Source organism: Chrysemys picta, chromosome 6 (genome assembly GCF_011386835.1).
Source record: "Chrysemys picta bellii isolate R12L10 chromosome 6, ASM1138683v2, whole genome shotgun sequence".
NCBI lineage: Eukaryota > Metazoa > Chordata > Testudines > Emydidae > Chrysemys > Chrysemys picta.
In genome coordinates, this window is record NC_088796.1 from 46,406,191 (window position 1) to 46,423,175 (window position 16,985).

The 16,985-nt window shown below is 41.8% G+C and overlaps 1 protein-coding gene across 5 annotated transcripts in view; it reads right to left on the reverse strand.

Moving 5' to 3' along the window:
* Positions 1 to 16,202, reverse strand: part of SV2C (synaptic vesicle glycoprotein 2C) — a 181,959-nt gene extending 165,757 nt beyond the window's left edge. The window contains exons 1-2 of one of the 5 annotated variants that reach the window (XM_042855958.2): positions 15,823 to 15,946; positions 12,451 to 12,502 (exon numbers count right to left, since the gene is read on the reverse strand). The gene's annotated coding sequence lies outside the window, so the exon portion shown is untranslated. Of the gene's footprint in view, positions 1 to 12,450; positions 12,503 to 15,822 lie in introns of all 5 variants that reach the window. The other 4 variants (XM_005288284.5, XM_065550079.1, XM_042855957.2 and 1 more) reach the window with 4 other exon arrangements.
* Between the last annotated feature and the right edge of the window lie 783 nt (positions 16,203 to 16,985).

The window sequence follows — 16,985 nt, forward strand, 5'->3', positions numbered from 1 at the left end:
CAAAAGTATTCTGCTCCCAAAGGTCTAAGTCCATATTGCAATATGGTGTAGGTGAGCTGAGACCCACACATTTCATTCCAGAAAACATTCTGCCATTTAACACCATTAATTTATTTTTAAAAACAGCAAGACACACTATTTTTACTCAACCCAGACTTAGAGGCTGTAGGGCCTGGTTCAGTATTTCCAGCTGCCCAGATTATCATTATTTCCACTAAACACTTGGTGGTCTTAATTTATTACCTGCTAGCCTCAAATTCCTGGAAAATGAGCAAGCCTCTCTACTCTCTCTCTCCCCTTTAAAAGAATCTTTAAATGATCAGCTTTCAAAATAGTGACTAAGATATATATCCAAAACAATTGACTCATTTCTCCCCCCCAACCTGGTACAGTGTATGGAGATGTTCTGACAGCAGCCAAAGAAAAATATGTCATTTTTCTAGATACTAGAAAAATTGTCAACATCAGCTTCCAATAGAGACCAGTCTATCACAACTCTTCCCTACTTCACTAGTGGGAGGCTCCCTCTGCTCATCAATAGATGTTACCTTATAGACAGGTCTTGGTTTGAGTCTCCTCTGTGGTAACACACAAGAAACGTATACAGCAATTTCAGCTACTCAGCTGCAGATTCAAGTATCTGGCTTATGTTGTATATCTGCAGTTCCTTCCTTGCATTCCATTTATCCAGTTATAACACCAGAAGCAGTAGCAAACCTGCAAGCCTAAAGTAGCTGTTTACATAAGGACATCAACAAAGAAGAACAAACTTCTCTACTTGATCAAATTCCCACTTAGTCAATGGAAGTACTTTCCCTGAGGACAAGGGGAGAGGGCTCAGATGTCTAAACACCAGTGTGTGGAATGGGTGGCTTCAGTAGTCTGCTAACAAGGAATATTTAAAATATGCAAAGAACAAACAAAACCATGCAGCTCTGGTAATATTATGAACTGTGATTGTGGATTTGTAACAATCCACCTTTCTGGCATCATGAGTAAAACAAACAAAGCAATAACAAACAAACAAACAAACAAACAAACAATACCCTTAAAGAAAGGAAGGTTTAGGGCTAGTCTGGTGTTTGGATTTTGAAACTGTTGTATACTGGGGACCACAGATTTGATTCTCGGTGCTGCCAGTCAAACAGCATATTAGAAGTGCTGTCAAAGCAAGTTTTGTGCTGTCGTACACAAGGCAGAAGGAATAAGAGCAGTTACTTTCCGGGGGGAAAGTCAAGAAACCCTGAGAGTAGAATTGTATCATGGAATTGGAGCACACTAGGAACAATATGGCTCCTAAGTGATGTTGTCATGACCCATCAGTGTCAAGCAGTGGGACTGAAGGTATAAACCTAGAAGCTAGAAGGGGTGGGGAAGTGAGAAAGTTCCTTTTTATAGTCTGTCATAAAAGGAAACATGTAGAGGACATGAGGATAGTGCATAGTTATTAAAACTTGAGTCTTAATTGCCCAAAACTAAATAAAAATGTTCCCTATTCCTCTGCAATGATCTTGGGGTTCATTAAGCAACAAATGAAAAAGGAATAAAAACTTTTATTAAAACAAACTGGAGAGCTTCTGTGGTGAACTGCGGCACACGGCTACCATGTGTTCTTCACCCCTGCTTCCAGGGCACATCTCAAAATTCCTATGTTCATAATAGTGTCCCTTGTGAGGGAGTGTGTCTGTGCAAGATTATAATTTAAACAGATCTCTACATCTTCCCTCCTAAAAAAAAATCCCATAAACTCTTACATACATACATATATATAAACAGCTAACTAGCTAATAACACATACATTCAATTCTCAACCTATCTAGAACATTTGCATAAACTCAATGTGTCAACTACCTAGAGAGGAGAGGTCAACAGCACATCACAGTGGAGTGAATCTTTTCCACTCACTTTCCTCAAATACCCTTTCTCCAGGTAGGTGAACAAGTCTCTATGAGTCTTTTAGGATGTTTAATCTCCCGCTCTCTTCTTCTCAGTATCAACCTTTTGTTAGAGTCAGAGTTGTTCTTTTGTTCCTTCACAGTTTCTCCTTTGTCTGTTGATGATGAATGGTCAGTCAATTGGGAAATGCCAGAATCCACATTTACTGTCAGTGTTTTGGAACTTCCTGGGATTACTCTTAGATCCCTTCTCTTACATCAAAATGTGTCACCTTGGTCTATCTGGACTATATAAGATCTTGGATGTAGCTGTTCTTTAATGGTAGAGGTGAGATTCTTCAGGCACACTATCACTTGGGTTAAGAGATGGAAGATCACGGGCTCTTTTGTCAAAATAATATTTCTGCTTCCACTTCTGATTTTATTTCATCTTCCGTATGGTTTCATTGTCATGAGATTTCAGCAAGTTAGCAGTGATTGGTAAATTAGATTTGATCCTTCTTCCCATTAACAGCTGAACTGGAAAAAAAGCCATTCTCCAGAAGTATACTTTGGTAAACCAATAAAGCTATATACAAATTACCCCCACGGTCTAAAATCTTTTTTCATAAGGTTCTTTACCATCTGTATAGACCTTTTCACAAGTCCATTCAATTGGGGGTAATTTGGATTTGATGTTTTATGATAAAAATCCCAATCTATAGCAAATTGCCTAAAATCTGCATTGGAAAACCATGGCCCATTATCACTAAAGACTTCATCTGGAATTCCTTGTCTGGAGAAGATTCCCTTCATGCTGGCTATCACTAGTGCAGTGTGCAAATTTCTGTATACAGAGAATAAAAATCTGTGACTATTAAATAATCCTTTGATTGCCAGATAAATAAATCAGTGCCTATCTTCTCGGAAGGCCTTTGTGGAACTGAATGAGGTCTCTGAGGTTCTGCCTGTTTGCATAGCTTGTATTTCAAACATGAAAAGCAGTTTCCTACCACATTAGTAGTGTTGTGATTGATCCACATCCAAGACAGTACCTCTTGGGTTCATTGTTTGCATTTCTCAATTCCTAAATGACCCTCGTGGCTCTTCTGTAGCATTTCTTTCTGGAGGCTAACTGGTATTACAACCTTGCTGCCCTTGAAAATCGCCCCATCTATCATAGTATGTTCATGTCTGCAGTTCCAATGGTCTCTTATACTTGGACAGCAACTGCTTATTTCTTCAAGCCACCCTTTAATTATCACTTCAAGGATTCCCAACAATTCATTTTTCTGTGTTTCCCCTTTTATTTGTTGCAGTTTCCTGTTAGCTACAGGAATTGACTTTACAATCAGATCTACATAGAGATGCAAGCCTATCTCTAAGGTCTTCTCTGACTTCATAGTGGGAGACACTGCTCTGAAAAGTGCATCTGCAGTGAACCTAAATTTAACAGCTGTGTAAATTACAACTAAATTATACTTTTGCAGCTTTAGCATCATTCTTTGAATCCTTGAGGTACAGTCATTTAGCAGTTTGCCAAATAACGCTACCAGGGGCTTGTGGTCCATTTCAACATCCAAAGTCTGACCATAAATAAACTAATTGAATCTCTCACAGACAAACAATACTCTTAACAGCTCCTTCTCAATTTGTGTGTAAATGGTTTCTGCTCAGTTAGCGATTTGGATGCATACGCCACTGGTTGACAACAATCCACATTTTTCTGTGAAATCACTGCACCTAACCCAAACTGTGAAGCATCTGCTGAGATTTTAATAGGCCTTCCTGGCGCACAGAACTTCCAACACTGGCTCTTGTATCAGTTATTGTTTCAAACATGCTCATGATTCCTCCTATTCTATACCCCAATACCATTAAGTTTTATTCTCCAAGAGTTTTCTCAAAGCCACAGGTTTGGTAGATAAATTAGGTATGCATTTTCCAAGATATTTAACCATTCCCAGGAACTGATGGACATCTTTCTATGACTGGAGACATGGTATCATTTCCAATGGCTGAAACCTTCCTCTTATCAGATTTTACATCTTCATTGAAAATAATATCCTCAACAAAAATCAGTTCTGTAACCCCTAAAACACATTTTCCCCTACTTAGTTTGAATTTTGCAGTTCTAGTTGCATCCAGGACTTCCCAAAGTCTACAATCATGCTCCGCTTTTGTTAAGCCCCAGGTGACTATCTCATCTTTTGAGGTATCAACAGTGTTAATATGTTCATAGATTGTAGTATGGTTTTGTGATACACTTCTGGTGCTGAAGCTATGCCGAAGGATAAGCATAAAAGAATCTGTATCTTTCAAATGGCGTATTAAATGTGCATAGTTTTGAGTTTTCTTTGATTACTTTTAGCTTCCAAAAACCTGAGGATGCATCCAATTTACTGAAATATTGTGCATTTGCAAATCTTCTCTGAGTGGTAGTTTGAAATGTTCTCTTTTTGTAGCCTTGAGGTATCTCGGATATAAGCATATGCGTAGCTGGCTGTTATTTTTCTCCACAATGACTAGGGAGCTCACCCATTCTGTTGGCTCTTCAATTTTTTGTATTAGTTGCATTGCTTCCATCATTGCAAGCTCATCCTTGAGTTTATCACAGAGTGCAAATGGCACCTTTCTACATGGATGGATAACTGGAGGGACCTGCTTGTTTATCTGGATTGTATGTTCACCCTGCAAGCAACCCAACCCTTGAAACAGATCAGGATATTCCCAAATGAGTGCCTCAGAGCCAGGTTCAGTATGATCTTGTAGTAAGAACACCCATTTTGCCAGACTGAGTTTTTCACAGGCAGCCAGGCTTAATACTGGTGTCACCTCTTTCGGCACTACAATGAATGGGAGCCTGTACATGGTGTTTTTATAGCTGATGCTAGCAATGCACCTCATCTTCACTGGTATATTTGTTCCAGAGTAACGAGTTACTTTTATTTTTGTTGGTCCCAGTTTTGGTCTTATTTTCAGTCTCTCATAATCTTGTTCAGACAGAATATTAACCTGATCTCCTGGGTCCAGTTTCAGTGGAATAATGATTTCATTCACTTTCATAGGCAGTATCCAGTCCCTCTCATCAGGATTGTTTGATGTCTATGTAAAACCCCTCAGCCATGTTGTCTTCAGCTGAATGCACTTGACTTTTCTGCATTTTAGATATGCGTCATTTAGCAAAATGATTATTTTCCCCACGTTTATGACAGATTTTCCCAAAGGCAAAACAGTGTGGCCCTAGCAGTGGTTTCATTTTTGATCTGACCTTTTCTGGCTGTAGCTTTTGTACTTAGTGGATGGATTACCCCATCTGGTGAATTTCCTTTGGCTTGCGCTGTTGCATATCTGAAGAGCTTTTTCAAAAGTTGAATCTCCTTCATGGAGCACTCTCTCTAAACACATTGTCTTTAATGCCACAAATAATTCTACTTCTGACCAGAGACTCTGTCAATTTACAGGTTTTACTGAGTCTCCTTAATTCTGTGACATATTGCTCTATGGTGTCATCAGTTTTTTGCCTCTCTCTCTCAAAGGTCTCATTCTTTTTGGCATGCAATATTCCTCAGATTTAGTCAGTATTTTCCTTAGTTTTGTGCTTTCACTTTTTTCAAACTTAAAGTTGTTATAAATATTCAGTGCTTCCTTCCCAACAGTACGCAAAAAGATTGATCATCTCTCTTTATCATTTTTCTCCTCTGCCCCTATAGCTGCTAAATACGATTCAAATCTCTGTCGGACAATTGCAGACTGGATGGAGGTTGCAGCACATCCATTCCTGACTTTCTTCCCTTCTCAAGATAATCAAGTTACTATTGTGCTCACAAAATACATACAAGAGCCTCTGCTCTTCTCTGTTTGCTGCTCCACCTGCTCCCCTTTCCTCTGCTTTCAGTTTCACACACAGGAATTGACCTCAAAATGAGTGCAGTCTCCTTCTCATTCAGCACTTCTGACACCAGAAAATGATCTTGGGGTTCATTAAACAACAAAACCAGTGAATGAGAAAGGAATGAAACTTTGAATAAAACAAACTAGAGCTACACTGTGTTTTCCACCCCTGCTTCCAAAACATCTCAAAATGCCTGTATTCATAATGCTGTCCCTTAGGAGGGAGTGTCTATAAACTATCATCTCGCACAAACATATCTACATCCTCCTTCTAAACAAAGTGTTCGATACTACAGCAACGGGGACCATGTAAGGACCTATGTAGATAGAGGGATAGATTTATTAAGGAATGGCAACTCCAACCATTCCCTCCCAACCCTGAGTTGCAATTTTGTTTGATAAATCAAACACTTAGCTAGCAGAGAGTACATAGCATGTTTAATTACCTTCCCATGTTCCATCTAATAAAGCCTGGAGGTAACACCATCATTACACTCACAGTCTAATGTGGCAAAGTAGGATATGTTGTAATACTGCATATTAGAAAACAAAGGGAAGAGTTTAAGTTCAGGTTTCTGGAAATTACCAAACCTTGCTCAGTTCCCCATGAACAGGCAATTTTGTGAAAGATTCAGACTGTTCCAAACTTTTCACCAACACTTATGGTTGCCTTTGTCAGCCTTAAAGCAATATTATCATCTCTCCATCAGACTGCAAGGGAAACTGAGGTGTCATTCAAGCCAAGCTGCTGTCTGAAATCATTTCCTTTTAATTTATTAGCTCTTTCACTTCTCCCCCTTGATGATTTGAGATTAATCTTTCGCCCTCTGACTTTTTACGAATATTGTCCTTGAATAAAAGTCAGTCCTGCTCCTTAGCAGTCCCTTGAATCAAAAAAGGCTGCACAGTCATAGCATATTCACGTTCATCACAATGAATGTTTTGGAAAACAATTAGCTTTGTGTGTAACTAAAGACATCGCGATTATCAGTAAATCAGGGAAGCACTGCCACATCAATAACGTCCCCTGTGTGCCACAGATAAGGCACATGGTGCCCTGATCAAAACCTTAATTATACACGCTTACAAAGCACATACAAGCTTTTACCATTCACTTTTGGCTGGCTCTTCAAATATTTTCTTTTATTCTTTATAACATGTTACCCTGAACTTTATTCTATATTATTCTGTTGCTTTGGTAACAAACTTCTTAAGTGTTCCACATTAACACAGAGCATGAATATGAATTTCCTCCTTCCATTCCCTCTCCCCTCCCCCTCCCCCTCCCACCATCCTGTACCACCACTTTTCTTATTTGGGAACAACCTTGAAAACTCCCACTCCATGTGAGCAGTGGTACTGATGACTCGCCTAGTCACAGAGATGACATATTGTCTGCCCTCCCAGATAGCTGTAAGAAGCTGCAGGGTTATGTGCCAATTTTGGGCTAGAAAGAAAAAGGAACTAGGGCTGTCGATTAACCACAGTTAACTCGTGCGATTAACTAAAAAATATTAATCGCAAATAATCGCACTGTTAAACAATAGAATACTAACTGAAAGTTATTACATATTTTTGGATGTTTTTCTACATTTTAAAATATATTGATTTCTATTACAGCATAGAATACAAAGTGTACGGTGTTCACTTTATATAATTTTAATTGCAAATATTTGCACTGTAAAAATGATAAACAAATATAGTATTTTTCAATTCACCTCATACAAGTACTGATGTGCAATCTCTTTTTCGTGAAAGTGTAACTTACAAATATAGACTTTTTTTGTTACATAACTACACTCAAAAACAAAATATAAGACTTTAGAGCCTACAAGTCCACTCAGTCCGCCTTCTTATTCAGCCAATTGCTACGAGAAACAAGTTTATTTACATTTATGGGAGATAATGCTGCCTGCTTCTTATTTACAATATTACCTGAAAGTGAGAACAGGCGTTCGCATGGCACTTTTGTAGCCAGCGTTGCAAGGTATTTACATGCCAGATATGCTAAACATTTGTATGTCTCTTCATGCTTCGGCCACCATTCCAAAGGACATGCTTCCATGCTAATGATGTTCGTTAAAAAAATAATGTGTTAATTAAATTTGTGACAGAACTCTTTGGGGGAGAATTGTATGTCCCCTGATCTGTTTTACCTGCATTCTGCCATATATTTCATGTTATAGCAGTCTCGGATGATGACCCAGCACATGTTGTTCATTTTAAGAACACTTTCACTGCAGATTTGACAAAACGCAAAGAAGGTACCAATGAGAGATTTCTAAAGATACCTAGAGCCCTCGAGCCAGGGTTTAAGAATCTGAAGTGCCTTCCAAAATCTGAGAGGGATGAGGTGTGGAGCATGCTTTCAGAAGACTTAAAAGAGCAACACTCCAGTGTGGAAACTACAAAACCCGAACCACCAAAAAAGAAAATCAATCTTCTGCTGGTGGCATCTGAATCAGATAATGAAAATGAACATGCATCGGTCTGCACTGCTTTGGATTGTTATCGAGCAGAACCCATCATCAGCATGGACACATGTCCCCTGGAATGGTGATTAAAGCATGAAGGGACATATTAATCATTAGCGCATCTAGCATGTAAATATCTTGAGCCTCCAGGTACAACAGTGCCTGCGAATGAAAGCCTGTTCTCACTTTCAGGTGACATTGTAAACAAGAAGCAGGTAGCATTGTCGCCTGCAAATTGTAACCAAACTTGTTTGTCTGAGCAATTGGCTGAAGTAGGACTGAGTGGACTTGTAGGCTCTAAAGTTTTACGTTGTTTTATTTTTGAATGCAGGTTTTTTTTGTACATAATTCTACATTTGTAAGTTCAACTTTCATGATAAAGAGATTGCACTACAGTACTTGTATTAGATGAACTGAAAAATACTATTTATTTTGTTTTCTCCAGTGCAAATATATTTAATCAAAAAGAAATATAAAGTGAGCACTCTACACTGTATTCTGTGTTGTAACGAAAGCAATATATTTGAAAATATAGAAAACATCCAAAAATATTTAAATAAATGGTACTCTATTATTGTTTACCAGCATGATTAATCAATGAATTTTTTAATCGCGCGATTAATTTTTTTAATCACTTGACAGCCCTAAAAGGAACAGCTCATTCTTGGGAGCATGGAGGTTCCAATTCATAAAAGAAAAACAAACAATTCATTAAGTCCAGGTAACATACAGTGGCCTACCTCTAGCAGTTATTTTCCAAAAGAATAATCCAATATCTAGAACATTCAACCTCAGTGGGCCAAGCAATTTAATAAATAAGTTTCTGTCTCACCAGCCATTCAGTGTTCTTGATTCCAGCATACTGATATCTTTATAAGAGTTTCATATTATGGTGGCCTCAGACAATTTAGAGCACTGATGAAGTGCTAACAATACAATGAATGTATATGGCAACTATCATCCAAAAAGATTCCAAAAAGTCTTTTATAGGTTGTGGACCTGATTCAGGACAAATATGCACCCACAGGGCAAGCTCCAGCAGGGCAGGGTATTCATGCCCATCAGGAAAGGGCAGCTTTTAATTCAATCCAGCACTCGTAGGAGTTTAAATCAGCCCTCGGGACACACTCCTCCCCTGCTGGCCTCTTTCATCGACTTCAATGGGACTACTCACTTCAGAGTTTGCAAGCTAATACCTAAGCTTACTGTAACTGAAAGGGATTAAAGGGGAAAGTATCTTTTTCTTTTTCTGTTTATTTTATGCATTTGGCTGCACTTCGGGACAGATCTTTAAAAAAGTATTCAAGCATCTAACTCCTATTGAAATCAATGGGATTTAGGCACCTAAATATCTTTAAGACCCGGCCCTTTGTGTATAGTCCATTTCACAGTTTCCCTCACAAACTCAGTTAGATAGTTCCCACCGATCTTTTATATACAAACAGCAAAGAGAAAAAGATTTAAAAAAACAAAAACAAGAACATGTGATTGTAAAACCCCAAAAATTTACAGGAAGGCTTGGGGAGCAGGATAGTATTTGAAAGCACATTAATTAATTTTGTGCAATGGAATAGTTTTCAGATTGACGGTATCCCTTTAACTGCATAGTCCACCTATGGACATAAAAATTATGAGTTCCAAACAGGACCCATTAGAATGCATGTAGTATTACTCTAGTTAATTGCATAACTTGGCTACATCCATGTCAAATTAAGAACCACATGCTGCTCCTTACAGCATAATCACTTTTGGTAAGTGAGAAATCAAATGAATATTTTTTAAAATGCTAGTATGTGCAGTAAGACATCAAATAGGATATGGAAGTGTACCATGTTAACCTTCAATGCAATGGAGAACAGAAATCACTGAGGCAAATCACAACCTGACTTGCACAATGTGTCCTCTGAGCATACAATTGTTCAGCCTTCTGAATGTCTGACGTCAGGTAGTTGTGTGTGCATGTTGAGGGGACAGTCCCATAGCAATGGACAATACTGTAGCCCTAGATATTGGAACCTAACTCTCCCACATCCCCGATGAGTGTCCTAACCACTGAACCAGAGAATCAATCTCTCTCTCTCCCAATAAATATTATTTAATACAAAGTGGAACAGCTCCAATGGGAGAGATTGACCCACTCAAATAGCCTGGCAGTGAGGGTACTCTTCTAGAAGGCAGGAGAGTTAGGGTCAAATTCCTGCTCAGGATCAGGCAAAGTGGGGATTTGAAAACAGCTCTTCCACATCCCAGCTGAGTGCCCTATCCACTGGGCTACTGGCTATAATGGGGTGAGGTGGGGTGTGTGTTTCTCTTTCCCTGTCTTTTTTGTGAGACATGGCTGACCTGGCTTAAGCACCTAACTCCAGGAGAGGGGTCATGGCAGAGAATCCTGAGCGGAAGAGGTACCTGCCTCTGCTTCCTCAGTCAGGCGCCTATGGCACAGACCAGTGGGAATTAGGTACCTAGCTCCCTTTGTAGATCTGGGCCCCAACCCCCTGCCCCTTTCCTCCTCATTTCACTCTTGGCTAGCTTAGGGGTTCCCTGCTCAGCCTGCTGGCTTCTGAGAATCCCTTTTTTAGGTGCCTAACTCTTCCCATATGTTGTATGGGAAGCCTATCTTGGGGCTGTGAATTCCACTGGGCAGCAAGGAGCCTAGGTGGTTGCTATTTTCAGCATTGCAACACCTAAGTCCTCTTTGTGATTCTAGCATAAAGGGCCAGGGACATAGAACCAACTACCAGGAAATGCAGGATTCCAGAAGTCAAAGAGTTGCAACTTGTGTCCTGTAAAACTGTGCTCACTAGCCCCCTACACTCCGGTAGGCTGGGGGAGTAGCAAGGACAAGGCAAGTGGACTGTCAGATCCAGAGAGCCAATCGCCATTTTCCCACCTCAAGAGCGGATGCATAGCAACCATGAGCACTACTTCAGCTGGGAGGCTGCAGCAGTGGTGGTGGAGCAGCAGCACTGTCTCTCCATAGCTTGAGGAAAGATTCTTCCTTGCAAGTTTCCACAGTGCCAAGCCCAGTTACTTTGTGGAATAAGTACTTACTTTCTCCTATCGAAACGAAAGGTTTACACTAGAGCATCACAGAGAGAGAAGATGGCGTCTCAGAGACCCACAAGGGCTGACAATCTGTAGAGGATGTCATTTGTAGATCCAATGGATCCTGGGATTTTTGTGTAGCCAGCTCCCTCTGTGGTGCTCCCTAGGTATCCCTCCTCCAGAAATAGGCTAGTTACCTTGGGCTGAGCACCTATAGAAACAAAAGCCTAAGGAAGTAGTCAATACTGGTACCAACCACATTAATTACTGTACAGATTTCCAATCAGAACCCTACATGTAGAGTTGTGGGGAGCAGATCGCTCTTCCAGCCTAGCACACACACTGAGACCTGCAGAGACCTGACCACAAAGGGGAGCTTCTGTAGAGGAGCAGCAGAGATGCTGCTTTACCTTAATTTATGGCACAAATGGATATAAGTCCTTAACTTCCCCCATTGTGCCTATATTTTGCAGGGATCTCTGATCTGTGTAATGTTACATGCCAGAGGTGCTGTAAGTGCTGGTATTATTAATCATTATAAATTCCTAGCTCAGTTAGAAGTTACGGATGGAATGGCCATCTTAGCTTTTTATTTTCTGGCTTTTGCTGTTTTGTGTTAAAGCCTTAATGCGAACTGCTGGCTGGCAGAAATGCAGTCAGACTTTGATAGGATTTCAGTCTTAAGATTAAACAACACTGTGATATCATGATGTACACTGGATAGAATCTTCAGCAATGTTATGGTTATGCCTGAATTATGTAAACATTTATTTGTCTGGGGGGCAGAAGGGGAGAAGTGAGAATTCAAACATGATTCAGAGAAGAAATAAAGATACTTTGCTTAATTTACCTTTTATAATTGTCACTGTTGTCCTCCTGTTAAAGAACTAATCTCACCAGTCCTCTAAAAATATCTGCTTGATTGTATTTAATTAACAGATATTTATCTTTTTCAAAAAATTTAAATTGTATACAGAGCACAAATGGCGTAATAAAGTCTGGCAGTGTATGCATTTCCACAAGAATAGATATTTTTAAATCTTTATAACTCCTGTAAAAGAGTACTGATACACTAAATTAAGAGGTTACTAAATCCTATTTTTATAACTTTATAGTAAATAAATATTTCATCAAGTAAAAATGCTACTCATATCTTAACTTACAGTTTTAAAGCAGAAGTGATATTTTCTTCAGTAATTGAAGCGGTTTTCTAATCTAAAACAGAAATTTAAAAATCTGATTTAATGTTTTCTTAGCACTGTTATTACCCTCAACATTTCAGGCACACTAACAAAAATGATCTAAACAGAAATTTCTTGTTTAGCAAATTACAGATAAACACTTACAGAAATCAAGCCCCAAATTCAATCCAGTGCAACATTTTAAAAATAATTCCTGATCTGTTTAAAGATTAAAACATTGTGCGCTATATAATACCATGGCAGCAGCAGGTTCCCTATCATAGGTTTGAAAAGATATTTCATCCAATTGATGAGCTTTTGTTTAAACAAGCATTGATATGCATGCTGTGATGCATGTGGTCACAAGAAATTCTCAGCAACATATAGCCCAAGTGATTAGGCTACTAGATAAAAACAGTTTTTACAGTATTTAGAATTTTTTCACTAATTCAGTGTTAATTATGCAAAAAGAGTTTTATTTTTTAAAGACACTTCCACCGTATTAGCCCCATTCCGCTCCCACGGAAGTCAATGGCAAAACTCCCACCGACTTCAATGGGGGCTCTGAGCCCCTGAGCATAAATGCTTACTTATTGTGTTTTGGAAAGCATTGTCTTTTAAACTCATTTAAAATCAGGCATTACCGTATAATAATTTGTGGATCGAGCAAGCCTATATACAGTATTTTGAACTGACATAATTTTATAGTGGTCTTGGTCACTCATATAGCATGTTATGACATCATTTATTGCATCTGCAATAAAACACATTTTAAGAGTATAATTACAAGCTTTATGGATGATCTTACTATGTGGCATGTTTATTCCATGTTGCTGAGAACTGAGAAAAAACAACTTTTTCATTGATGAGAATGAAACTACTGCATCATAAAAAATTAATTAGATTTCTCGAATACACTATATAATCAGAAAGCACTTGGTTCTGACCTCATTTGTGATAAAATAATAAACCAAAAAACCCTGTATTTTTTCAGAAGCCAATGGTATGTGATTTTACATCCGGATGATGTTTGAGAAAGTCAATGCCTTGTCTGTGCTTATTGATCTTCAGGGTCATCTTTTAATAATACCAAAAAAAGCTTCCAAATAAAGACCTTAAACCTTTTTTCTTCCTTTTTGTTGTACAGGTTTCTTTTAAAGATGCTTGTCAGCACTAGCTCTGTCAATAAAGTTAATTGGCAAACTGTCTCTTTGTCAATATATGGCCTATGGCAAGCTTTCCTATAAATCTATACAAAAATCCTCTTGAAATATATTATGGTTGTACTTGAATAGGGTTCTGTGCTTCCCTGGAATTTATAAAGAGGAAGTCTGCCTGTCTTCAAATGATATGATACAGATAAAAAAGCAACTAGCAAGATTCAGTAAATGTTAAAATTCAATAAACAGCAGGGAATAGAGGGCTGGAGTGTGTGTCTGATGGTGTTTTGTTTTCAATGGAAATGGGAAATAAATGCTTAACTACAGAAAGAACAATGAATATTTTACATAACAGCATAATGGAAGTTCCAGTTCCCATAAGGGCCACACTTCCAAGCAAAGAAAATTCATCACAAAACTTAAATAATGCATGTTTTCATGAAACACAGGGAGTTCCCAATGCAATACAGGAAAATAACAGCGATTCCACAGAACTATATTCCTTTCACAGAGTCTATGGCTACAACTTTATGTCCTGTTTGTGCCATAGCTAATCCTTTCCATAAATCCTCTGTCCTCAATTGTGAATTAAACAGGAAGTTGCTTGTAAAGATCCCTCAATAGGGACCTGTCCATTTCCAAATCCATGTGTAACCATCCTATGGAGCAAAATCCTTTTGATGGTGAGTAGAGCACACAAACACAGAAACAGCTCCCTTTCCCTCCTCCTCTGCAAGCACAAGTTGCTGTTAGCTCCCGGCACTGCAGTGCAGTGCAGCCCAAGCCAGGCTAGGCGGGCCACAGCCCCCATCTGTTTGTCTGTGTAGGGTTCCCCTTGCTGTGCTAACCCCCTGCAATCCCCTGCTCCTCGTACACGCTCATCATGTTTCAGCCTCCTAACTCTACGGGAAGGAGCGCTGGAGGCGGTCCATCCCTGAGAGCCTCTAGGTGCTCTCAGCATCTTTTGAGGAGCCAACCACCCCCACCCTGCCACCTCATTTGCATCCCTTCCCTCTTTCCCCCAATCTGGCCGCCTCACTTTGCGCACAGATGTTACGTGGCCGCCCCGGCCAGCATGACTCAGCCCTCCAGCTTCCTACCCCACGGGCACCAAGCGAGTCCTGCATCCCCAGGCACGCGCAGAACTCCCCAGGGGACTTCAAGGGGGCGCTACGCGCGCGGATTTCCCGGGGGAGTTCTGCCTGCGCCCCAGGCTGCTCAGCACGTTTCGGCCCCTCTCTCTTTTTTACCGCTCCTCACTCCGGACCCCGCCCCTCCCATGCTGCAGTCCCGCAAACCAACCCGCGTGGGGGGACATCAGTCTGCCCTCAGGTTAGAACTCCCCAGGGATTTCACTGGGACTTTTGCCATGGCCCAGCCTCCTCCACCCCTCACCCCCCCCACACACACAACAACTTAATTAAGGGACTGCAGGATCTGTCCCCAACGCAACTGGAGACCAACAACTTTGCACGCTTCAGGAAACTCCTCTCCTTGCGTCGAAGCCGCAAAGGAGGCAGTTTGGGAGGGGGACCTACTAGAAAACATCCCAGCAAATCTGAGCCCCGATCCTTGCATGCAGCCTAGGAAGGGGGGAAGGCAGGGCGGGTTTCAAAGGCCTGACCTGACGGTTATCATTTATCTATTCGCTTAGGGTGAAACACAACATGCTCCCCCGCGCATCTGAAAGCCTCTATCTCCTCCGCATCCTTTCATGCATCTTCCGGACCATCTTTGCCCCCAGCACGTCTGCAGCTTTCCCACTGCGTCCCTAGAGCCCCCTGACCACGGAGCCTTGCTATCGCTGCCCTCCGCCACGCAAAAGTTGTGCCAGGCTTAATAAGCGAGTCGGTTTCAAAGGCACTCGAGTTGCAAAGCAATTCCCACCCGAGGGAAAGGCAACCTGGCGTCGGTACCGAGAAGCGCCCTGTAGCCCAGCGGCACGGCAGCCGCCCCAGACTGTTTAAACCCCCCCAGCCAAAGTCAGATCGCCCCGGGAAACCACCATCTGCTCCTGGAAACCATCCCCCGCCGCAGCCCACCCGCTACCTGCCCGGCGAGCAAAGCCGCTCGCGGCTCCCGCAGGGCGCCGCGGAAAAGTTGCAGCTTCTCAGACCCGCACGCTCGTAGGGAAAGTTGCCCCAGAGGCAGGAACAGCCGCCGCCGCCCATGAACTCCTGGGCGCGCCACTTACCCGCGAGGACACACCGAACCCCCGAGGTGCCCGCACCGAGCAGCGGCAGCCGCCTCCCGCGCGCGGAGCGTGTCACTTTCTCCTGCCTCCCCGGCTCGGTTCGGCGCTGCTGCTGCTGGCGGCGGCGTCTCCGGGAGGAGTCGCCAGGCGTGACAGAGCCAGCGGAGGGGCGGACAAGGGGTTGTGTGGGCAGCACGTTGCAGTCCTCCCTCTGCTGCAGTGCTGGAGCGGGAGAGGGAGGTAAAGGCGGGGAAAGCGGAGTCACAGAGACAGGGGGAGAGGGAGGCAGCGCACGAACAATAATTGAAGGCGTGGGAGTGGGCAATCTCGGCTCACTCAAGCAGACGCTCCTCCGGAACGAGATTGGGGCATTGCAAGCCAGCACTGGGCTGTGCGGGAAACCCCCCTTAAACTGCGCCCCCCTTTTCTGGGGGGAATCCACACCCATCTACATACACAGGCACTTCGTCCCGAAGTTAATATTTCAGTAGAGGCAACAGCAGAGAATACTGTGTGAAAGGCTCTGTTTGCCTAGGAGCTGCCTGCAGCAGGCTCTTAGCAATCCAATGCGTTTCTGAGTGGCTGCTCCTTTTATTATATCATAATGCTATTGGTGTGCAAGGTGCTGTACAGACATGTCCCCCAAAGACATTACAGTTTAGGGACACCCCATCCCCCATGCCCTAACCCCCATTCTCTTTGCAGTCCAGTGACTTTAGACTTCTTATACTAGTCTTAGGATGTAAGAATCCCATGCACTGCTACAGACTAGGAACTGAGTGGCTAGGCGGCAGTTCGGCAGAAAAGGACCTAGGGGTTACAGTGGACGAGAAGCTGGATACGAGTCAACAGTGTACCCTTGTTGCCAAAAAGGCTAACGGCATTTTGGGCTGTTTAAGTAGGAGCATTGCCAGTAGATCGAGGGGGCCTGATCATTCCCCTCTATTAGGCACTGGTGAGGCCTCATCCAGAGTGCTGTGTCCAGTTTTGGGCCCCACACTACAAGAAGGATGTGGAAAAATTGGAAAGAGTCCAGCAGAGGGCAACAAAAATGATTAGGGGGCTAGAGCACATGATTTATGAGGAGAGGCTGAAGGAACTGGGATTATTTAGTCTGCAGAGGAGACGAATGAGGGGGGATTTGATAGCTACTTTCAACTACC